A 26856-nucleotide genomic window follows, 5' to 3' on the forward strand; every position below is an offset into this window, starting at 1 on the left:
AAAGTAACAACCTCCAAATCAACTTTGACAAAACTAAAATGATCCAATTTTGCACTAAAAATAGTCGACAATTCGAATTAAAAGTTGATTATGAAAACAAAACCATAGAACAGGTAAAAAGCCACAAGTTTCTAGGTATCCATTTGGACGAAAATTTAAAATGGAATGTGCACATTGAATACATATGTGACAAGATAAACCGATTTGTTTATGTCATAAGACGACTAAGGAACACAGTGTCCATGGAGGCGGCCCTAAATGCTTACCATGCATATGTGTCATCAATTCTCTCATATGGACTTATATTATGGGGGCAATCTTGTGATAGACAAAAGGTATTTATAGCGCAAAAAAAATGCGTACGGGCCATAGTAGGATTGAGACAAAGAGACAGCTGTAGACCCATATTTGCTAAGCTTCGTATATTAACATTGACATGTATGTATATTAGAGATGTATGCTTATTTGTAAGAAAGCATCCCGAGTATTACACGAAAAAAGGAGAAATCAATACTCAATTTATGACCAGATTTCAAAACAAACTTTATTTTCCGACGTGTAGAATAAATACTGCGAAAAATAGTATAATTTTTAGAAGCATTACAATATTCAATAAAATACCAGACGATTTCAAAGAATTACCTGTACATATATTCCGGACGAGGTTAGTAAACTGGCTAATCACAAAACAATTCTATGATATAAGTGACTTGACAAATCAAAAATAGTAATTTAAAATTAATGGATATCATATCGGGACATAAATTAATATTTTAATCTTTTTCTGCTACTGTATTGGGATCTATAAGTGTTGTGGGATATAATATTGTATTTAATGTAGTTTATAATATATTTGCACGCTCAATTACGAGCAGAATGTTTAAGGATCTATATTATCTGTATCTACAAACATCTTTGTAATTCTACATTCTGCAAATAAAGCAATTTGAATTTGAATTTAGAGTGTCTCTTGTCCCAGTAAAAAGTGGTGTAATGTTAATTATGTAAATGCAAATCTTCGCATAATAATAAAAGTTAAGGAACATTTATGTTAAATTATATTGCGGTAATAAACATTTCACTAAGAGAACATATATTTTATTTTAATCATCACTTGGGAATAATAATAATTACTCACTTGTGTCTTGTGCTGTCGTTTATTACACAGTAAATATAAATTAAGCGTTTGTCCTTTAAGTAGATAAAAGATAAGTATTGAAAAGTCACGGCGAATCACTAAATTAACTTTACAGACTCATTACAAAGGACAGTAAACTTTCTAGAAGATGTGATTACAAGTCCTTAAATGCACTTAGAGCAATAAAGTGAGGTATTATTCAATCGTACTGCATAGCTGATTAGACGATAAATTGGTCGATTGCGGGATCAGTCTAGGAATTATTGAGTCGAGCGACAAAGTGCTGATAAATTCACAAGGGAATTCCTTACGGTTTGAGGATTATTGTTGGAAGTAAAAGCCACGTGCACGAGGCGCAAGCCGCACAGGAAGCTCAGAGCTGGCGGGATGGGGACGGGAACACCTTTTATGTACTTTCATAGGAAGTGCGGATATGTATTGTGTTTGGGTTCCATTTGCTTCATATATGACTAGCAATTCCTGAGTATATTAAAGGTGCACCTAGTTTTCGCTTCGACCTAGTTTAATGGGTGTTCCAACGAAAATGATATTAGTTTTTAATGATTTGCAATGAATGAATGCTTAATTTTTCGGTTAAACACTTTCATTTAAATTACTTTATAATCTAGGTAGAAATTATAATGATAAAATATTATGTAGTGTTTTCGTCGTTATCTCAATAATGTGTACCTATAGAGATGCCATTTTATTACATCTGTCTAATAACTGATTTTCCAATGAATTTGGATTTTAGTATTATTATGCAGTCTTCCTATCAGTATTAAAGCTCATTAAATCCTCGTATGTAGTAAACCCATAAGTCAAGAGTGGGAATTCTAGATAGAGCGCATATTAAATGAAATATTTACGATGAGAACATTATATATCCGCCTCACAGGAATAATAACCTTTTTCTCTAAACAAGATCATAAATAAAAGATAATTAAAGTATATTTGTTTAAAAAAAATCATCTAAAAAAATATCTCTTCCAACAGTAATCGCCCATACTTTAATGACAAAACGAATATTGCAAGCAAATTATCTCAAGTCTTCAAAATTAAATTACTTGGCCTTAATGAGAGTTAGAAGCGAAATTCGACGCCCCCCGCGAATAATCCGGTAATCGTAAAAGTGAAAATGTTCAGGAAAAATAAAAAACCATTTTTCCTTAATAACTCCATTAAACAACAAGTATCAGAGACTTTTAATATCGCATATGGAAGCTAATTTTTTCAGCTATCTGGTTATTTCAACAAAATTTAAGTAGTCCCAAGGGCTTCGTTATAATTTAGCTGGATGCATTTTACTATACTAGTGTAGGTCAAGCTCTGGTCAGTAATGTCACTTACGATATTGTTCGTGTAAATTTATATTTTCGACGGCAACAGTAATATCTTGTTGCGCTAATATTCGTGTTATTTGTTTTGTATACTGAACATTTGTAATAATCTATTATTTGGTTATTCGATTGTTTAACAGTAACGTACATTTTATTGTTATAACTATTACTGTTTATTCGAATAGTTTACTTAAGTATTATTTAATGATTATTATAGTATATTTTATGAAATACAGGACATTTTAGTAAATGAAACAACTTTGGATTGTTTCACAAAACACGATAGTTATTATTATTATAAAAAATAGACACTGCACTGAAGACACGACTATTACACATGATTACATAATCATGAAAATTATACTATGGTCCTATTACAGTTAAAAATTTAATCAGAATCCTCATCAGAACCTCACAGAATGCGAATCCACCGTGACCAGTCAGTACTTGTATGGTGTGGTGTGTGATGTCTTTTTCCCGACTACCTTCTATGCAGTAGCAGCGCTTGGGAAAAAGAGCTTCGTGACTCCGGCCGTTCCTCCTACATCGTATCTCCTATCCCATTCGCTGATCGTAGCCTGTCTCAAAATACGCTTGACGAATGAAACAGGACACAGATCGTAATCCGGTTTCCTCCTCAACCCCAGAGCGGCCTCCTTGGCTAACTCGTCTGCCCGTTCGTTCCCCGCCCTGCGTGCGCCTTAATCTAAAACAGGGAGACCTCCCGCCTCTGCAATGCAGCTTTTCGGAGGGCCGCCCGTGTTTGCACAGCCAGGGGATGAGGGGAACTCAGGGTAACCGCCTGGAGCGCCGATCTGGAGTCAGTAAGGACACCGACCTTTGCCGCTCCACTCTTGCAGGCTATGTCTACTGCTCTTTTGAGCGCTAGGAGCTCAGCCTGATAGACGGTACAATACGGTGGCAACGCAAGCTTAATGGCCTTTGTCTCGGCATCACCTTTCCATACGGAAAAGGCGGCTCCGACTCGACCCTCAATCTTGCTGCCGTCCGTATAGACCCTGTGGACGTGGCTGTTAACCACGTCAGCATAGGTGTCCTCATTTATCAAGCCGAGCCCCAGCTCTACCTGCTCTGCCGAATGTGGGTCCTCAATCGCAAGAGCCATTCGTTCCACCTCCCTGTCCCTCAACACCGCCGGGTGCGACACACCCCTCTTGATCTCATAAAGCCTCGAAGCTTCGAGTATCCTGAGGTCAAGAGGGAGAATCCCAGCCAACAGCATCGCAGAGTTCAGGGAGACAGTCCGATATGCTCTGCAGATCTTCTGGGCAAAACCCCGTTGAACGGTGTTAAGCCTCTTTTGGACCCCCATCTTTTCCGTAGTGGGTGCCCACGCTGCTGATGCATACAAGATAGTCGGTTCTATAACTGCGATATAATATATAGTCTTAACTACTTGCGGGTTAAGCCCCCAACTTACTCAAGCTGCTCTTGCTAATAGCTTATAACGGGCGATTGCCTTTTTGCAAACGCTTCCGACGTTTCGGTCAATGTCAGGCCGCCATCAATAGTAAGGCCCAGTATCTTAATACTTTCCAAAATATTGGATGTCCACACTCCCCATTACAAGTCGTGGCATGTCAAATTTTAATTTTCGTGTCGACACTCGAGAGCAGGGCACATGTCTTGTGTGGTGTGAATTTTTGTTTATTTCTGACACCCCATTCGTCAATTTTCCTCAATGTGCAGTTTGTCTTCGTCTCTACTTCTAAAGCAGTATCTCCATCAAACACTAGCACAATGTCGTCGGCAAAAGCCTGACAAAACACATCCATCTCCTCTAACATCCACAGCAGAGGATCCAGCAAGAGGTCCCACAGGAGCGGCCCACCTATGGAACCCTGCACGGACCCCTTGTTGGTATCTCTACTCACTTCACACCCGCAGGTATGCGGGGGACAAGAGGTGTGAAAGTTAGGTAACTTTCACACCTCTTCCACTCAGGTATCTGCTGATCACCCGCCTTACGTTCCCCGTACACCCAACTTCGGCCAACCGCACCTTTATGACTGGCCACCAGGCGCTGTCGAAGGCTCCCTTTATGTCCAGAAATACCACAACAGAAATCTTCTTCTCCTCCCTCTTATTTCTGATGTGGCCCACCAGTCTATAGAGGGCGTCCTCGGTGCTCCTCTGTAGCATGAAGCCATACTGATGGGGGCTTATAATTGTGTGCAGCAGGTAGAACCTGAGTCGGACGACCAGCATCTAATGAAGATGAAGATGAAGGTTTCGATGTGGTCTATTCTGATGCCTGCCTCGTTTATCTATCAAACTTTCATCTCTTTTGATTTTTCTAAGGCCGTGTAAATCATTTGCTCAGTAATAGAAAGTGTTTAAAAAAATACCTTGCATACTTGCACTCCATAATGAATGTATCTGGAAATCGATTTCTTAATAAAACCCCGAATAAGCCTGTACTAGCACTTACTTAAATAATGTAGAAAACTATTTACCTGAATAATATCGTAACAATGTTTACTGTCGAAGCATATTGATATTATTTTTCGTAAAGATCTAAAACCATATTATTCGTTTAAAATACATTTTAATGTTATTTTATGGAATATACGCGTAATTTTTCATATCTTCGTAAATAAAGATAGAAAAATTCTGAAAAAAATTTACATGGTGTATTTTAACTTCTAGATGCCGAAAAACGCATAACATGAAAAACCCCGTAATAGGTCATTACCGGATTATTCGCGGGGGACGTCGAATTAGCCTTTGCACTAATCTAATTAATGCATCCTTTGGTGGAAGCGAAAATTGAGGACAAACGATGGTTGCTAACTAGTGAATTGTTGGCAGTTTAATGGCGAATTGTGTCTCCCGTTGTTATTGGTTTCCTTTAAATAAAAATGATTTATTCTTCTGATAATTGGTAGTTCGCACTTCGCAACAACCTGCAGCGGTTCTTTTACTTTATTTAAGTTGTTAATTAATTTGTTTAACCAATAGAAATATTCTTCAAAACATAAAATATCGGTAACAAAATTAATTACCGATTAATTCTTCTCGCGTTGTTGAAATAATTTTTCAGGGCTATTTCAGGTTGAATGTCAAAGCTTTTTTTTACATTTTCGCTCAATATAGAAGGTTCTATACAATCCGGAACGTAGAAATTGCATTCCAATGTTATCAAACATTTTTGTATTTTTTTACTAAATTCTACATCTGTAATAATAGAAAGGGATGTTTGATAAACAAATAAGTAAATATAGATTGTTTATGCATGTTCCGATCTTGAAACGGATGTTTCAATTACAAGAAAGTGTATATTATTAGACAAATAATTTTGGTACGCGACAGCTGACGGTGCTCGTCTGTATCTGTGATGTTTGGGCTACGAATAGTTGTTTTGTTTGGATATGTTAAATTAAACTTATTTCCATGTAAATATTTGCACACCCAGAAAGTGGGTAGAATGTATTAGCGCCTTAACATTGTAATAATACCTTTTTTGTAACTACATTCTTGTAAATAAATGAAATTTTAATTTTTTATTTGAATTTAAATACATATTTTCAATAAAAAAATATCCAATGCTCACGTGATCTTTTGCATTTTTGACGTAGAGGGCCACTCGGAAAATCTGAAACAAAAACGGTTAGTATAAAGAATTTGTTTTTATTCAATTTTCAAAAAAAAAATTTGCTATGTAATGATTCATAGGTAATATTACCGTAAAATTATTCGCTTTTTAAGTTTGTTTATCAGATGCACCTGGATAATATCGCAGCGACGTAGAAATTTCATCCATCTATCAATCCCCGTGGTATAGACTATTATATACCATAGACTAATCTTTAGAGTATAGTCTATGGTATATAGTCTATAGACATAGTCTTATAGACATTAGAGCATAGACTGCAGACGCGTGCGCAACAATGCGCGGGAGCACAGGTCGCTGATCCCGGTGCACCGCCTATCTGGATAGATTATCTCCTAACTGTTGCAGTTTTCCTGTATTTTCCATTGTGCGATACTGCGAACAGATGATGCGCAGGGTTTAGATTCTTACCATACAGTTAGATTTAATTTTATTGATAGGAAGAGAAAGTTATTAAAATGCAAAAATAAACAAATTGCTTTTATATGTATATTGTATTTTAAAGGAATAAATAAGATGTAACTTACTTACATCTCACAATACATTTTAGAGTATTTTTCAAGCTAAAAGTACGTTTACTGAACGAATGTAAGTTCCACAGCAGTAGTAGGATTACAGCAAATTATGTCGACGCCGTCATAATTTATAGAATTATTTTGTAATTGGCCAGAGATAAATCTGTAAAGTTCGTTACGCAACGTGAGCTGCTTGCTTTGCAGATGTACGATTACTGTGATTTGTTGCCAGCCTCATTGGATCACATACTTCATCTATAGTTAAAATCGATTACGCAAAAGTACTATGATGAAAAATGTTTTTCCATTTGTAAGATGTACCTTTATATTGAACCAATTTTTTATTAAATCATGATATTGAATCTTGTTTTGTTCAATTTATTCAGACTGTTGTATCTCAACGGTTTTGAATGCGTAAAAAATATAACTCTTTCAAGTGCATAGAAGCAACATTATACGCTCCAGTTAATTAAACCAATGTTTGCATGTGAAAATGAGCAATTATAATGTTAGCAAAGAATGTTTAAAATCTTGAATTCTTATCTTGCTTAAAAATTGTTTTACATATACATTTTTTGAATACTTACTACTTAGATGAAAATATATAAAAAAGAGTTATTTTGTTTGATTTGGATTATGTTAATACAAATTAAGTTATAGCAGAATAAAACTTCAAGATGCTACATATAAGTTATAAATACTAACGTTAGTTTAGTTGTTGTATATTGATTTATATTTTAGAGAAACATTGAAATCTTTTGGTTTTAGAAAGCTTGTAGTAAGTTACTTCCATAGTTCGATCTTGAGATGAAATATAATAGGAAATGATATTTTGCCATATTCAATTATAAATTCTATTAAACGTTTGTCATAAAATATAATATGAACAGTTAAAGACTGTAGAGTACTAAAGTATTGTACTGGAATCTGTAGCTGAGTAAGTAAAATCGGTGAAATATTTATGCAATATTTCGTCTAGTTTTTTCTTATTTCTATAAAACCACCACAGTTACATAAACTTAACACAGCTAACCTCAGAATTGACAATAAGTGTCTCGAATTTGGTAATACCACAAAGTAAGTATTACGACAAGCCATTGATTAACTTTTAATTGAATAATAAAGTTTTGTCATGACAGGCACTCATGTTTGATCATACAAACTTTAAAGAAAGCCATACAACATACATAAGGAAAACAGATGTCATAAAATGTCATGCTAGTTGGAAGACTGATGAAATTTAGATGGGCGAGGTTCGCGGAAACGTTTGCATATAGTAACGAATCTAAACACGGCCTGCACGGGGTTCCGTGGCTAATTTTACGTCGGTCAGTTGTTGTGCTCAGTAGGAAGCGTGCCGCCCCAATTCGTTCTCAGTCCCTTTGTTGCGTTTATTTCTGTTTACGTCTCGTTTCGTAACTTTACGAGCGGCGATGCGCCCGCGCTCTGTTGCAACCGTAAACTTATTAACAGTCGCCCGGAGCGGTTCAAATGGGAATAGCTGTTTAGCGTACGCCGATGCTGTTTACACGTCTAACGTTTTTGTGTCTGGATTCTTTCCCTTTTCATCGCTACTTTGCTCTATTTCAATTAATCGAATCTGTTGTGGAGAAAGTCTTAGATAAAAGAAATTGCATTTACTTATCGTTTCTTCTTGATGGCAGGCTTGATCAAGTTTTATTGGTGTAATTAAAACTTACAGTAGTTACATGATTAAGGGACCATGGTTAATTAGGAATTTGCTGATACTTAATAGTATCAATTTGATTAGTTCAATCGTAATTATCTTATAACGATCAAACGTATATAGTTCGATGTTATTCTCAAGTCTCAACACACAAATGATACATAGATTGTGATTATTAAGATTTCAATGTAATATTCTTAATGGCATTTCTCCATATTAATGAATAAAAAAAGTTCTTCACCACGTATTTATTTACTATACCATTACGCTGTTTATCATTAATGTTACATTACAGGAGCAAATTAATTCCGACCTTTGCCCTCATTCCCACGTAGAAAGCTATCATTGGTAGCTATAAGAATTATTTTAAGATAATATCTTGTTGATTAATCGATGCACCCGACTGCCATACTTGCGGACATGGAACAGATAGTATCTCGATATGTTCGTCAATATCCCATATTCTTGATTAAAACTAATGTGCGCGTCAATAGGATTTATTAAATGATGATAGGTACATATATATAATTTAGTACGGATGGTTATATTGATGGTAATACTGGCGCTTTAATTAAATGTGATAGAAGCAGCATTTGAGATTTGTTTTTCAACGATAGTGCTTTTTTATAAGCAAGTAAGTACATGAATATTGATCTCACGTAACAAAGCTGCGTCAATTGCGTTTATATGAATTGTTGATTACCTTTCTATTCTCAAGCACACTGAGTGCTGACCGAACTTTAATAGAAGAGTTACGTAATTTTTGACCGAGATCCGACTTATTGGAATTATTCAGCCAATTATAATCGCTACCAAATTCACATTAAAATGATTGTCTGTTCTTGCTCGCTGTGTGCTCCCTTCAAAAGAACAGTTCAATTGCTTTGCGTAATAAGTAATAGCTCAAAGAAAATAAATAATGAACGCAGATAAAAGTATCAATATAGATCAGTAATTTGATTTTATGATCGAAAGTTCCGGACATCTGATGGTCTGATTGCGAATGCAATTATTCTTGAAGTGGCTTGTTTCAGTCGAGCAGTTTTATAAGCTGAGTTTATAAGTAGTAAAGGCACTTATTTCACGATTATTTTAAAGTTAGTTTAGTTGGCAATATGGGCATTTGAATTTATGCAATTGCATAATAACATTAATGTTGTCGTGATTGTTGTGTACACACAATAAAATGTTTTTGTGTTTATATGACTTTCTCTCGAGTTGTCTATGTAGCGTGTGTAATAAACTTATTTATCATACGTTGTATAATGTTATGAATGATAAAAGTTTCTTGGGGTAACGAGAAAGGGTAGATAGGTACACGAATATGGTGTGAAAATATTTTCATATATAAACTGTTAAACTATTATACAAATGTCCACTTTCATACAGTCTCAGGGCATAGGATGCTCTTGCTGGCCTGTAAAGAAACGTTTAAATAATATCGATGTGAAATATTAAACGCCGTTCCTCCTCGACAGTTCTTCTGAAATTTATGCTTTCGAGTAAGCTGGTATTAAACTTTTATTTATTTAACGGAAACAATAATCGTTAGCAGCTTTTTATATAAAGATGAAATCTATACGAGTCACCTGTAATGGCTTAATAAGATTTTTTATTGAGATATAGTCACGGTTTCTAGGCAATAAAAATTTATCTTGCACAAATCAAAAACTTGGTCTTGTTCCGACGGAGGCAACAATAAATCATTGTCGAAATAATTTCACTAGAGATGTATTGTATACTTTCCAATAAATATTTACTAATTGTAGTCTTTATAGCTTCGAAACAGATTATCTTATCTGATTTGAGAAATGGGTAAACAATACATCTACGGCGTAGTTTTTTTGGACCAATTCTGTATAGGCAAACTTTTGTACTGTATTTGAAGCTTGGAAAGTTGTAAATAAAATGCTTTGCGATCTTTTTCGTGGATAAGGAGGCTGTTGTCGTGTACATTTCTTTTGCAACAGCAGTAGTGATATGGATACTATCGCTGCTGGTTTATTGTTTTATTTATTCGACGTTTTTCATGCATTGTGACTTGATATGATTGCAAATATAGGCTACATGACATTATCCTAAGGTACAATTTCTTTAATAGTAGTTTCGGGATATAGTCAAGTTTAGTGAGTCCGCGGTTCCTAGTATTTGCATAATGCACAGGCTTGACGTGAAAAGCTGCTTTGAGGAAAGATCAAAAATAGCTCCATTTAGTTACTTATTGTCTTCGCTTGATGGCCGATATTTTTAGTCCGTTTGAAATAGGTTGGCGGTTTGTGGCCCACTATTATATGCGTTTCAGCTTATCGTTTGCAACATCTCCGTAAAAAAGTTTTCCTGTAAGTGTATTACCATTTTAATGCAGTTGTTGGAAGCACGAAGAGTCGTGCCCATTGCTCGTGAGTTCTCTGACGGTGGCCATTACTTGATAGTAAGATATATGACGATCAGACTCCGTGCACTGTCCGAGTCGGAAACCGCTAGAAATTAATAGCTCGTCTGTATCTATTTGTTAAATGACCACGTTGAATAATGTTATTGTTTTCGTGACAATCTGTAACGGTGATAGGAGTTTCGATTTGGAGCGGTTAGACTACAGCTACGGTTTGTACATGAAGAATTTCATAGCGTTGGTCTTTTGCATTGAAAGCAATTCCGTAAGAGGGTTTGGGACTAGAATTACCTTCTCCTGTCTTTCTTTGTTGATTTTATATTGCTTTTTAAGTTGAATTCTAAGCGCACATTGACACAGTTAAATTTGTGTATTACCGTACTTACTTATAAATGTAAACTTTATAAAGTACCTAAATACTCGTTTTTTAGAATCGCAATTCGTATTATGAAACGGAATGGTTATAAAATAGGGTACCTTTCAATTCAATTCAATTTTTATCCAAATCACCAAATGAATCATTCGTATCAAATATCTGACCCTTGTGCCACAACCTTTCCCTTTGTTTATCGTAATATTGTAACAGAATACCACCAGCATGAAGCATCAATTGTGTATTCAGCTATAGCGGGAAATAAAAAGGCAGAAAGTGATAGTGACTACCAAATAACGTCGGTCAGTTCTAATAAAACATAGAAAGGCTCTCACGGTTATTATATGAACTCTGATACACATAACTGTGTGAACGTTTTGTTACCGTCAATCATTACTTGGCAAATGATCGGCTGAATTATATCTTGTTTTACCTTCATTTATCAATGACTGCACAACGCTTTGCGGTAATGTTAGAATTAAGATTGATTTTGCAAAACAAAGATGTGTAGGAATCAAATTAATATTCGATTGTATACCGTTTGATATACGAATTCCTCTTTAATATTATTTCATTACAATACATAATCTGTAAAATATTGATTCGCGAAATGATATTTATTCAATAATTGTAGGCGTAGAAAATGGCATACGGGAAACGGGAAAATAGAGTCATGACTCTATATCCGGAGGAAATTAAACATACCTCGTGAATTCTATTGTATGTTATATCTATTATTAAATATGTCTATAAATGTTACTCTGAAGCATAGTAACATTTCCGTAGCATTTCCTCGTCTTCTGTATAGGAAAAACTATATTTATCGACTTTTTTCTAAGAATATAACATTGTACAAAAGAAAGCTCAGTCGAAAATTGGATAAGCTCATATTATAATCGGGTAAATTGGTTTCATTTCAATGTAAATTGAATTGTAGGTATATTTATTTAAATCTAGATGGGAAATCATATAATTCCGTGTAATTTTAACGCTTTCTAGTCTCAGATAAAATGATTCGCGGATGTTGGTCGAATAGCTTCGATTTGAATCTTCAATTTTATTGAGCGCTCCCTCACGGTTCATGTTCATATCAATTTAGATTTTAATCTGCACTACAAACCGTTTAATGGTTTTCGGATATCTCTAATTATTGGTTGAATTAGTTGTATTGTAGGTGAATTTATTGTTCAGTTTGATTCATGTTTTTAGATCACTTGGTTTGTAATAGGTATTTTTGTATGTACCTGTGTATGTACCTAAATTATTGTTTTTGTGTTTACCACTTATGCATTCCAATATAACTGTTAAATTTAATTAGATTTGTGAATATGAAATCAACAAAAATGAACAGTAACAAGCCAGTGATTTAACTTTAACTCCGTTATATTCCGAATTCAATTTGCATATAATAATCTTATTTATGACACTTCATATTTTAAGGTTTTTTTGTCTTTATATATTTCACCAAAAGGTCATTCCATGTTTCGGGTTAACATGATAAAGTAATTAATATGAAACGCTTCCGCAAATTGAACGTTCGTGTTATAGGCTCATTGACCTGTATAGATATTTATGTGTAAGCAACTTTATCAATCTTTGTACACCTTACGCAGCATCCATTATTTCCTAAGGTTGTTTATTGTGCTTTCATGATTGCGTGCATCTCTATCACACCTTTGGAATAAGAAAGAGAGGTATATACTGTAGATTAATGTGTATATTTAATACTGGTTATAGAATAAGTTCGCAATAGTTTGGCCCGCGGGTAAGGCGGTGTTTGCATTAATCAATGATCAATGACTGCGTTAGAGACAATTATCAAGTGACAACTTATTAAGTGCCCACTAAAATAACTGGTGTTGTGATTTACAGTTAACGATTTTGCTTTTCCCTCTGTGAATCTTATACATAAGCGCAATTATACATAAGGACTAAGCCCTTACCATTTAATAGATAGGTATATTTGGAATTATTTTAATAAGATGATATAAATGGTTCTCAAAAATATAGCCATATACATTTTATGCGACTAAATTTATATGGCTATATTTTTGTGCTCTTGAAATAAAATAAATCTTTTTTATTTGGTAATCCATAGTTAAGTTGAATATGTTATCTGTTCATCAATATTTTTACAAGAACACACATAATGATATATATCGATCTCAAAATCCCGCTAGAAACTTTAATCCGATGCATTCTGTTATCAGTTACATTGACACAAAAATAAGTAAATATATAGATCTCGTTACCAAGTTGCCGATAAGCCTGGCAGGCTGATATTAATTGAGATCGAGTCACGAATAGCTGGCTACCACTAATTACAATCTGGCAAAAGTCTACTTTATCTTAATTACGATTATGTCTCGAAATAATTGCTAGCTAATGAACAAAACATCAAAATATGTATTTGTAAGCAATAAATAGGACTATCTTTGGATTCACTTTCAATCTTCAACTGGCTGTCAATTTGTGTATAAACATGAACGACGATAATAATGTTAGATATATTTTTAATGTCTTTCAGTCACTGGGATTAGGATCAAAATGCGGGCTAGATTTTAATCCGTATAATATATTAGAAAGTACGAGTGGAAAGTCAATACAACGAGTCTTTTGGACTTGTTGAATAACAATCCGATATTATTATAAATAATGAATAAAAATCTGGCGATTGAATAACATGTTGGTGCATTAAAAAAAGAAGCCAATTTTTGCTCGGAATTTGAAGAGAAACCACTGTAAAATGAAAATGAGCAGTGAAATCACATAAACGTTTAATATAACGAACGCCCTGCACTATCGGCTAGTGGCTACCAGTTGAAATTGCGCATTCCTTTCATAATTATTAGCAATCTTATGGTGAATGGAGGGACCTGAGAAGTAATTTATGTCGAACATCTTTGCACATCCCCTGGTGATTGGACGGACAGCGAAATGCTGATGGAATTGCATAATCAATACTTGATGTAAGAACGTTATTGAATGGGTAACCTCGGTGTAATCAAATATTAATCATGCCAACTATGTAAAGTAAACTAGGTGTGCGTTAGATGTGCATAGACAGATACGATGTGTTCATTAAACCGGGAGCCTTTTAAATTTATTTAATGTTTCGGTAGAAAAAAAAATATTCAAGATGTTTTAATAAATATCGTCACCAAAAAGCTTGCATTAGGTATTGTATTAAAATTGTATTAACAAAAACCGGATCTTACGCCGATTAATCATCTGTTGACATTTGACTTCATAATTTTTGCTTCCTATCATGTTATTTAAATAAAAACAATGGCTGCCGTTAAAGTTTAGTTATTAAAAAAGTAATCAAAATCATGACGATTCCGGAACACAATGATAATCAAGATAAATATGAAAGCAGGCTTTGTTTGAATTTCATGAAAATAAAAGATTATTACATATGAATATAGTTAAAACTTTCACTCAACGCATAAAATAATTGGTCATATCTACGTAGTGTTTTAAGATAATTAGATATGACACAGAAACATTTGAAAATAGCGGCAATTTTGACAGTGGGTCACTAATTAATACCGCTTATTATTTACCGTTCATGAAAAGTGAACGCTTTCAAAAAAATGAGTTTTATAATATATCGTTTAAATGCACCACAATAGAGCACCTCGGCAATTACGGTTGGCGACGCCGTTTTCGTGATTTCTTTAAACATTTACAGCCATACAGTTATTTGCATTCACGAACCGTTAGATTACTTACTATTCATCTTTATTATGAATCATTTTGCGAGGAACTTTCATCGTGATTGTTATTTAAAGATGTGTCACACTCCTTTGATATACTAAGTGATGAATGTTAATATTCTTTGAATATTCTGGAAAAAATTATTGTTTTACTCACCTCCTTATTTTACTCTCATTATTGAGAGCCAGCAATTAATATGACGGTACATATTATGTTCTTCAACGATGTCATAACTGTTTGTTAAATAACTACATTATCATTATATTATGCACTATAGAGCAGGCTCCAAGGAGATGTTCGTTTGCAAAAATCGCGGACCTAAATCTGACTTCTGATATATATTGTATAGATCCCAGACATCCTATAGACAGATGTTGCCAACCAGTTTTGTGGTCCCCCTGCCCGCACCCCGGTAATTAAATATGGCATACAAAGAAAAAAATAAAAATTTCCAAAACATGCCGTGTGGGGTATCAAATGAAAGAGCTTATTGAGTAGATCACGAATATACAGCATACTATATACATTTCTTACACTTTCTCTAAGATTTTTTAGAAAATTTACGAAAATGGTCCATTTTTGAGTTAACTTTAAACCACTATAGATTGAAAACTCATGAATATATTTTTTAAATTATTATTTTAAATAATTAACAATAGTCCATTGTTTATGATTCAATAGTTCGTAATATAATATAAGTGAGCTATGTGGTGGATTTGATGAAAATAACTATATACTATATGAACTTGAAAATATACTCGCCATCTTTGAATGCTCCCCCCACTCCCCCATGCATTTATTTCACTGTACGAAATATTGAATCGTAAACAATGGACTATTGTTAATTATTTAAAATAATAATTTAAAAAATATATTCATGAGTTTTCAATCTATAGTGGTTTAAAGTTAACTCAAAAATGGACCATTTTCGTAAATTTTCTAAAAAATCTTAGAGAAAGTGTAAGAAAGGTATATAGTATGCTATATATTCGTGATCTACTCAATAAGCTCTTTCATTTGATACCCCACACGGCATGTTTTGGAAATTTTTATTTTTTTCTTCGTATGCCATATTTAATTACCGGGGTGCGGGCAGGGGGACCAAAAAACTGGTTGGCAACATCTGTCTATAGGATGTCTGGGATCTATACAATATATATCAGAAGTCAGATTTAGGTCCGCGATTTTTGCAAACGAAACTCCACTGAGAGTCCGGTCTACTACGTTAACTCGAATTTACGCACTCATGATTGTCGTATAGGTAGTATATTTTTTACTGGTTTTGTATATTATGAGTAAAAGTGATTGTAAGCAATATAATTTGTTTAACATTATTGTGTTATGAATGGAACGAGAACAATTTGCTCCTTTTTACGAAATTTAAAAAGCTATACCTTACACAGATTATGTAGCATAATTTCCCGCCCAATTTTCTGTCATTGTCAAACAGCCATCGGACCATTGTTGCCCTCAATGAGATGTTTATGATGAATTGGCGTAATTAGAGTAAAACGAACCTAACTGGTAATTTGGGCATTTGCGCTAAATACAGTAATTTAACCGCATTTAACGCAATCTGTAGCTTTCTTTTTTGAACTCTGTGCAGTCAGCTAGAAGGTTAAATAGACTGTAAAGTTACTGGAAAGAAGCGACAATGGCTATAGAAAGCGCAGCCAATTGTCTAAAACGCTAACGAATCTCTTAGTTATTTAGTGTTTGTCCGTAGGTTGTATTTTACGATTGATAGTTAAAAATATGATTGAATATCGTGTATTATAAACGTGATTTACATGAGGCGTATATAACTGAGAGGTCTTCCGTCAAACTATCAATTTCGTAATAAAATGTATCGCATTAAATTTTCATGTTTAGGTATTTTTCTTATTATAGTTACAAAACATTTTTTTAAAGTAAGTCAACTAGTAGTTTTGAAATTATAAAATAATTTCATGAAAAAAGGAAATCACCGCTCCGACCGCGTCATAGAACAGAAAAAAAAAACTTATAACACGAAATCAATAGGAAAATAAACTCAAGAAATAAATTTAGTGAAGAGTTGTGAACACGCCAGAATGGCAGTTTGCACTTGCAAAAAAGGTGAACAATAAAATCGTCGAATCATCTAAAACAACAGAAAGCGAAATCGATTCAATGCGCATTCACCGTTCACTGTGATTTATTCGCTGTTCGCAATGACTGGCGTGAATTTTGTGTGCATTTTCGAAAGTAATTAGCGAGAAATTACAAGTCTAGTGCTATAATAATCTTTAATGTTAATACTTACAATTTATTTTGCTATTGCGAAAGTAACGCGATTAGACTCAGCTTTCGATGATTACCTTCGTGCATTATGGAGATGGGAGTTCAAAAAGAATGCTAGATATTATTTAGCTTGGTTATTGGATTGGGATTTAATTAACTTGGATAAGAAATAACTATATCAAAGGACCAGCATACAGGACCAGCATTATTTATTTTAAATTTGTTTTCGAATCGCTTTAAAAATTACTGATTATACTAACTTCGTCCTAATTAACGTATCGAAGATTATTACATATATTCATTATGCAGATATTGCAGTGGCTAATAAACTTTGTGTATATTTTATGTGCTCTAAACTAAGTCTGAGTGTACTGTTTCGCCCACGTATGTAGCTATGAATAAAAGCTATGAGCTATAAGAATTGTAATTTTCTCCATTTGATCCTGTTTAACTTTACACAAAGCCTACCTCTCTCTATGGAAACTAATATGTGCATTTATACCTATATTTTTTTACCGTATGTAAATAGAACATAAACAAATGATGTTTGTAACAGTTTAGACATTCTTTGTATAATGCTCTTTGTTTTTTGTTTCTTTGTGGGTTTTTGTCAGAGGTAGTCACTTATTACGTCTCACAAAAGATTGAAGATAATGACTGTTTGAAGACGAATTCTTTGCCCTCTCTTTGTGCAGTCTAAATAGACTGATAAATATCAATCATGACATTAACGTTAAGAATGTTTTGGGTCTTTATATTGAGAAAGGAAACTTTGGTTTGATTTGATCATACATCCTTTTAAAAGCCAATAACAACAGTTAGAGATAACAGCATGCGCAATTCAGAGATATTTATTATCATGCAAGGAATAAACCAATCAATTGGACCATATAAATGCAAATACGTACACAAATCTGAACTAGAAACAGTGTGAAATATCTGAATGTATTACACTCCATTTCCATAACAATGAAAGCGGCAAACACGAGCAGATGGTATTTTGTTGCGATATAAATAATTACCATTAGGAACTCTCACAATGCAAGTCGATGGAGAAATTCCTGTATCTCGGTTAGTGTATTGCAGCGGACTTGCATCGTTGTCCACGATCACTTGCTGAATATTAAATCCTGGTTTAGATTATGGCTCTCTTGATACGTCTTATCAAGCCAGTCCCGGACTATAGAGTATAGACTATACCTGTCTCTGGTAGTCACTAGTCATTGAATATCGTTTCGATTTTTTTATTATTTTGTTCTTCTGTTGGTAAGATAAGAGCTAAGTTTTTCATAGAATTTGTAAAATATATAATAACGTACATGTATTTTGTATTTGCGACGAAAAGTGGAATAAAATAAGTTATTCTTCGACTGAATGTGAATTATTTATCAGGAATTTTTTACATACTACACATTCCTACTAGATTTTGTCGTAGAGTTAATTTAAAAAAAAAAGTTCATAAAATCAAACTATGAAAGTTTATTAAAACCATTGAATTTAGTTTCAAAATGAAAGGAGTATTACAAATATGCAGTTGACGTTATTTTGATAGAACAATAGACTGGGACGAGCCGTGATGTTAGATATCACTCTCTTATAGAAAATGTATATTGGAGCCAACAGTGGACGCAATATGTATAATATTATCTCGGAATAGCGTGTATTTTGTCCATTTGCTACATAGGCCGTTATCTTTACATGTTATAAGGACAGTTACGCATACGATGGATTAATGTTTTCGCGTTAGCGGTATGTAAACTCGTTATTTTGTATAACTGTCGGTAGTATGAAACTGATTGCTGTTGAAATAATGCGAGATTGATGCGTGATTTACGCACATTGTCTTTATTTGTGAACCAATTTAGGGCAAGGTAAATTGATATAAAAAACACTTTTTATGTGTAATGACATTAGTGAAAGCTACCTATGCCATAATATATGATATATTATGAGGTACCTACTTTACATGTGTTTTGATTATTTTATAAGAATAAGCAAGGCTCTCTTATTAAATGATGTCTTATAAACATAGTTCCCTATTATGTTTTTCTTTATATACAAAAAAATAACAGTGAAATCTTTATCTGACCATGAAGCTAAGATTCAAGTGACCACAAGTAGTTAACGTAGAGAAGTTGATCGGATGATAAGGCAATATTTCTCTAGTTTTGTGTAGTGTATTGATTTAAAGTATAATATTGATATTATATTTCGATGAATTTGTTCAAAAAATTTTGGTAAAATAATTTAAAAATACGAAATCATCGGTTTTAAAAAGTAAAGATGGATGACTTTTAATTGTTGGATCCTGGACCATTTTCGTCTTCTTTCCTAAAATAATTTGGTATTTGGGATACCTAATACATATTTATGTGCGATCATAATGAAGATGTTCACGTTGTAGTGAATACCTTTGGTCATATTATAGTAGATTCAATAAATAAGCAACATTGAACACGACTTGAAACAGAACTTACTACTCTTTTTACTACGATAATAATTGTAGGACTCAACAGATATAAGATTGCACTCAGTTTCCGTGAATAGCCATTTTGCCAAGATATCATATTATTTGCCTTTAAAGATTGTATATGCAAATAAATTGGAAATTAATTTCTCGCTAATACATCTTGGGTCGCTCACCGTACCGCACAATGTCGGTGCTATCTTCCGATCTACAACGCGCTTAAGCGCAGACAATTTGCTGTAGAACGTTACGATAACTGCAGCCAATACATTAGCGCAAAAGCTGCTTCCATTACCAAGTAATGATTTATTATTGGGCAATAGGTACTTTACGACGATCCGTCGATGATTGTCTTGTTACATCACGTACGGTGGTGCTACATGTGTGATTACATGTTATGTTATGTTGTGGTGTTGACTGAACTGAATCAACGAAATACAAATTTGTAGTATTCAATACTCATCGTACATTATGAATCTATTACAAGTGATGGATTTATAAAATAATTTAAAGTAGTTAAAAGTGATAGTATTATTGGATATTAGTAAATTATGAATCTTTAACTAGTAGTGGATTTATGAAATACTTGAATGTAGTAAAAAGCGATGGTATAGGCAGGTATTTAATACATCAATGGTCGTGATTGTTTGATGCATTTTTGTAACACTCCCGCAAAAATTTGTCACATATAAATACAAAAGGTTTTTCAAAAAAGATGTGTCGATGCAGTAATTCATGTTATAGATAAAGTTACAAAACTTTTAAATGTGACTCATTTGTTATGAATTTAAAATTGTAACTTTTTGTTATCTATACTTTTTTGTTCCCGTCTGAATTATTCAAATACTTCGTAGGGAGTTCATCACAAATGTCCCGATGTGGAATACTCAAATTTAATCTCAGATAAGTAGGTATTTGCCTTCCTCTCCTAACGTTTTCGTGTTACTTTGAAAATTTTACTATACCTACGCGAGCTTCTGGAAATATTTTGTACTACATAATAATGAAAACAGTAAGAAGGAAATTTATCATAACAATTATCGGTTTGTGCGTAATCTACATGTAATTACAGGTGTAATTGAGCGGGCGTTGTTTAAGAATAAAGGTAGCTCGGAAACTTATCGGTGTTATACACCGTTTGTAATTTTGTAATCCTGCCCTAAGTCGATTGCTCTGCAATTACGCGTAGGTATAGATAAGTGATATATAGAGTAGTGTTGAGAAATTAAACATTTCGTTAATTTCATAACTGGATTTTATTGTAGACTGTACTGGAGCTATTTTTTGTAACGCGGAAAATTGAGAATGATGAGAATGTAAATAATTTATATAGTTAAAAAGAACCTAAAATATATGCTGAAACTCATGAAATTATTGTGCTGTGGCCGAGCCTTGATAATTATAGCCTTGATAAGTAAGTTCAAAGTAAAACTGTCCGTTTATAGTGGGTTAAAATCTAGCCTAAGGGTTTTGATTACATACAGATATGTTAGTTACATAAAGATATGTCGGTTACATCCAAATAAACAGGTGAAGCTTATAAAAGCATGTTAAAAGTTAAACGTTTCAGAATTAAGTATGAACAATGGACACTATTTATATTTTTTTATTTTAAGTTTGAGCAGAAGCTTTGTATGGGCGGAATAGGTTCGGAAAAAGCTTTATAAAACATGTTATGTATTAGACTTCCAATTAGATTTAATTACCTCCATGACACCTCTAGCTGAAGCAAAAAATCATAATATCTCTATTGAACTTATACGGATGCAGACTGAGTAAATATGTCACATTAAAAACTCGTTTTTAGTGTTACGGTTTTTTCTAGAAAAACTAGTAATTCTTATCCGCGGAAGCTTGTATTGAAGGAAATATGAAATACCTACTCGCTATAATAATTATTATTTTTATTAATATCTTTATGTTTATTTTATTATGTAAGAATATTTTAGAAATTTTAATCGCTATTTCTTATTGGAAATTACGATAGTTTATCGATTATAATTCGTTATTACAGTCATTATAAGTAGGCATTTATGTTGAAACTATTAACGCACTTTACAGATAATAGTTTAATTGGTTATCATTTTACGATCCTATGTGTAGAAGATGGGGTTAATGAGAGTAGTAAATCAATAAAATTGCAACATTAGCCACATTTACTTATATAATAATTATTTAGCATGCAATATTATATATGTTTTGTAGGTTAATAGACAGGACAGGCCGGAGATATTTTAAAATGATTTTTAGGAAAGTTCGGATATCCGCGTTGTGATATAGTTATATTATTTTGTAATGACGTCAAAATATATGACTCATATTATATTATACTATCATTGTGCATTTATTTTATGATAATGTATAGTACTGAATATTTTACGCCTAATTTGATTTGCATAAATCATTGTACGAATTAAAATTATTCTGAAATCATGTTGTGTACTTGCATATTGTAAAATCTTGTAACATTTGCAACTGTGTCGAGTTTTATCATTTAACGAAGGTTTGCATGCATAAGGTTACGATTATAAACTTCTACCATTGTAATTGTAGTGATAATTATCGACTCATCCCTACGATTTATTCTTCTTCATGCTTGCAAAGAAAAGGTTAACAGTGTTTGAAATTTGATATCCCATTGTTTAGTATTTCATTATACGAGGAAAATCCCCTTTCGCTTAGTCTATTTGCGTCGTAAGCTGTATGAATAAGAGAGATATTAAATCGAAATGATTAAGCCTCTTTAAATTGAATGAGGCTATTTCGTACTATTTACTATAATTGTAATGTTGCTTTATAGGTTTTAATTACAATTTATTAGTGGTATTAAGTGTTGAAGTTGTAACAGAAATAACTTTGCCGGTCCCAATCTTATTGGTCCCAATAGTACTTAGGCATAATAATAGCTGTAATAATAGGATTGTATAGTGTGCAATATATATTTTTAAATTACTATTTTACCGCACGTTGTTTGTCAATAAATTAAGTATTGATAGCAAAGGACGTGACCTACAAAACGAAAGGGGAAATGTTTCACACTATAATGATTTATCGAATTAACTGTTGTTACCACCTTTTATCGAGGCGTGCATTAATCATTTGCGGCTTGCGGTGTTCGACCGCCGTACTGGAAAATAGAGATACGGAACGACGCATGAAAATTTCACTACAACTAATTGTGAGCTTTCAATGGCGTTTTACTGCGCGTGAGTGTACATAATGTGGACACGTTACAGCTAATGTGACGAGTTTTAACTTTTAAACGATTTAAGTGGAAATATTTATCGATATTCATTGTTTTCTATTGCTATAAAAATAAGAAGACTTGGTTTCTAAATGAGAATAGCTTTAATTTTTATTTGTTTTAATCAAGAATACTTTGTGCTATCCTTAGACGGAAGTGTAATTCATAAGACTTGTTAATGAGTGTTTAAATTCTTTTTGGTTCGTCCACTGCAGTTAGCTAACTAAACTGCATAACAGATAACATTACAGTTTGTCTTTATTTAATTGACGTTTATTAAAAAACATATTTAATTGGGTCTTATCAACTCTCTTGTTATTCTTAGCGTAACTCAACTCTTTGCAAACCCATAATGATATAACTAACTGATTATATAAACGATTTACCCGTTGATTTTAAAAGAACGATATTTCTAGTACGGTTATTTTAAAATATATCACCATCATTTGGAATTGAACCGTAACATAATATATAGTTATTACCACTGTTGCGGTTCCATGTACCTAATCTTTCAGTTTTTGCATGGAATGCAACTTAAGAAAATAAGCCTCCACATTTAGGTAGTATCTTATTTAATGCAAGTCGAGTTGATACTTAGTGATTTGATTTTGTTTTATATTTTTGCTTTAATTTTTTCATGAGATTGCATATTTAACATCACAATTCACACTCATAAAAGGAGCCAGAACTTGTATTGAGTAGGTATTACTAGTCAATAGATGATTGAATTTAATTTTGGCACTCCGGAATGTTAGAGAAAAACTTGAACATAATTAATATTATACAGTACTAGGTTTCCGCCCGCGGCTTCGCCCGCGCAATTAAAGAAAAACCCGCATAGTTCCCGTTCCCGTGGGATTTCCGGGATTGCGTCATTTTCCCGGGATAAATAGTAGCCTATGTCCTTTCTCGGGTATCAAAATATCTCCATACAAAATTTTATGAAAATTGGTTCAGTAGTTTATTCGTGATTGAGTAACAGACAGACAGACAGAGTTACTTTCGCATTTATAATATTACTAGCTTTCCGCCCGCGGCTTCGCCCACGTTTTCAAAGAAAAACTCGTTCCCGTAGGATTTCCGGGATATAACCTATCCCATGTCCTTTCTCGGGTATCAAAATATCTCTATACCAAATTTCATGCAAATTGGTTCAGTAGTTTAGGCGTGATTGAGTAACAGACAGACAGACAGTCGAGTTACTTTCGCATTTATAATATTAGTAGGTATGGATAGTATGGATATATAATAATATAATATGAAGAAAATTGGATACCTGTAATCACATAATAAATTAATAATGATTCATTCGTCAAAGAATCTTCGCTATTTAGTTTAGTATATAATAAATTATTATGTGTCTTTCTAAAACACACAGCGTTGGTGAAGAAAGCTGTCTATGAATCCTATATATCTCTATGAAAAAGGGTCACCTTACCGAATATCGATGGATTTTTCACCTCACTAGCAAGAGCGCGTCCCTAGTATGTCATCTGTCATCGCCAATTTGACATCACCTTTGAAGCGCTGTCATCTGCCTCTGCCGGCATAGCGTTTATGAATTCGTGCGCAATAACATCGCGCAGAATATAATTAGTATTTATCTCTAGTAAAAGTGATCAGATTAAGTTACTTTTACCTTAATAAAACACATAAAGCGTTAAATTTTAGTAGTAATTGGTTTAGGAACGGAATTAGTTCCAATACGAAACACAAAAGACCACGTTGTCGGAAGAAAATTCGAAAACCGGTGCTTTGGTATGTATAATAGTGGCGGGAACTCTTTTTCGTCCTCGGAGGACGAGAGAAGCAATGGTTCGTCACTGCCCAAGAGACCGGGAGACGAGAAATTCCGTAAGTACAATCAGACTTGTCATAACATGTCCGGACTCGTGCATAGAATTCCATGCAACACGTGGCATACATATTTTCACAGTATTTGACACAAATACATCAATATTTAGATGTAGGTAATTAATAATAAAAAATGCCTATAGTGAGATCGCTATATTATCATCGGGTTTCTTTATCATACACAGGCACATTGGTTACTGTGTCAGGTATTGCTTTTAACCAGAATTGTGAGAGATCGTTAGGCTACCTAGGTAGAAGGTACTTAGGTTTATGGAATCGACCGTGATTCCCTATGACTAACGAGCCCCAGCAGCAGGTAGTGAGGTATCTCAATCACTTTGACCATTCAATTGTAACTACCTCAACAAAAGTGAGTACCTACTACTTAGTGCCCACTACTACACAATTAATTCAACACAATTAAGAGGTACTTATATTTTAGATAGGTACAAAACCTGTCTATCACAATATTCTAAGTGTAAGTCCACACTGCGAGCCTAGCGCGGTTGCGACGGCGGGCGCGAAATATCAAACGTATGAAACGCGGCTTTGCGTCCACATTAAAATGACTATGGCGGAAGCCTAGTGCGCCGGTAATAAGCGAGCCAGCGCGCGTAGTTTTCAAACTCTCCTATCCGCGCGTTCTGGCCACACTACGGGCCTAATCAGCAAGCGACCCAATGCGCGGACGGCGGGGGTAACAAACCAGTTCGGTCTTGTCGCTCGACTTCTTATATTATATCCTTTATTGTTTTTCGTAAAATTGCGGTAAATACATAATTGTTGAAGTGAAACTTCTTTATTTATAAGTGCGATTCAATCTAAAACACTTATATACACCACAGTAATTTTGTAGGGTATAATCTCAATTCTTCATATAAGATTCACCCGTTATTCCTCTGTTTTATTTATTTCGTGTACAACTTCTATAATGATTTCATCTCAAAATCGGACTGTCCAGTAAAAATAGCAAATCGTTCAAAGTTTGCAACACCTGAAAAACGTCGAACCGCTACTTGAGCTCGCGCGTCGGTGTGGCCACCGCGAGCGCCCGCTCGTCGCGCCCGCCTAGGCCGCCGCCACCGCGCATTCAGTGTGGACGCACACTAAAGAGAAGAAATTGTTAATTAACTATTATAATATAAGTTCAATATCTATCATGTATCAAACATGTCACATATAGATTTTACATTACTTAAGATATGATATAGAATGTATTATGTGAACAATGGTCTCACACAATTTTCAGTATGAGGTACTGATTACTACAAGTTGAGATTACCTAGTTTATGGTAAATAATTCTTAACATAAAGAGCGTGTTTTCATAGTCAATTGATACCAGAATAAGCTTTGATTCTATGGGTACTTATTTGAATAAGTATTGAAAAATCATAAGAAATAGACATTGCATATTAGGAGATGTAGATATGTTTATATACATTGTCATCATCAAGGACCCATATTTACCATATCCCCGAACAGTTGAATGATATCTTTCTTAGTTATAATGTTACCGATGATACTGATGTTTTTCTAATTCCTTTCTTACTTAAGTGAAAGAGCTTGCCTTAGAATTAACACACTCAGGTGTGATAACAATTCTATAATATCAACGGTAAAGTGACCAAGATCTTTGTATTTTTTATTTGTATCTTCTACAAAGATATGTACTGAAAATATGTTGAAGAAAGGTGTCCTCAGTCATGATTAGTATGGTTAGTGATGCTGAAGGAAATGGTTTAGAAAATTCCAGAAAAATATATGCCATACTTACATTCAGAAATGCTTCTGGCAATAAAAGCTGATGGCTCCGCCAGGTTGATATTCAACCTGAGACATCTAGGTATTAACCAGGTAATTTTGATACATATCACAGGTTATAACGGTAATTAAATTTTTATAAAGCCAGAATTGACTTGTACAATCAGTTATCATTGGCCTATTTTCTGCCCGCATATGGCAGCCATTTCAAATGGGTCGCGGAGACCCTACAGGCTGAAGGTGCCCGCTTTCTGTTTTATTTAAACTATTAACTTTTGGTCTACTAAGATCAATACAAAATTAACTTCACAGGTCCTGTAGACTGTGAAGATTTTGGAAAAGCTTGATTGGCATTACAGCCACATAAAGTCCATTACCTTCTGGTTTAGTTAAACAATTATCTTTTGGTCTACCAGAACTATTCCAATTTAACTTCACAGGTCGCGGAGACCATGAAGATATTGGTAA

At 33.8% G+C, this 26856-nt stretch overlaps 1 protein-coding gene across 1 annotated transcript in view; it reads left to right on the plus strand.

The window, feature by feature from the left end:
• The window catches only part of Jupiter (microtubule-associated protein Jupiter), a 105629-nt gene that overhangs the window by 14012 nt on the left and 64761 nt on the right, over window positions 1-26856 (plus strand). The window lies entirely within an intron of this gene.

The sequence above is a fragment of the Colias eurytheme genome, chromosome 20 (genome assembly GCF_061535395.1).
Source record: "Colias eurytheme isolate Ceu_HAF_F1 chromosome 20, ilColEury1 Martin Lab GWU primary, whole genome shotgun sequence".
Taxonomy (NCBI): Eukaryota; Metazoa; Arthropoda; class Insecta; order Lepidoptera; family Pieridae; genus Colias; species Colias eurytheme.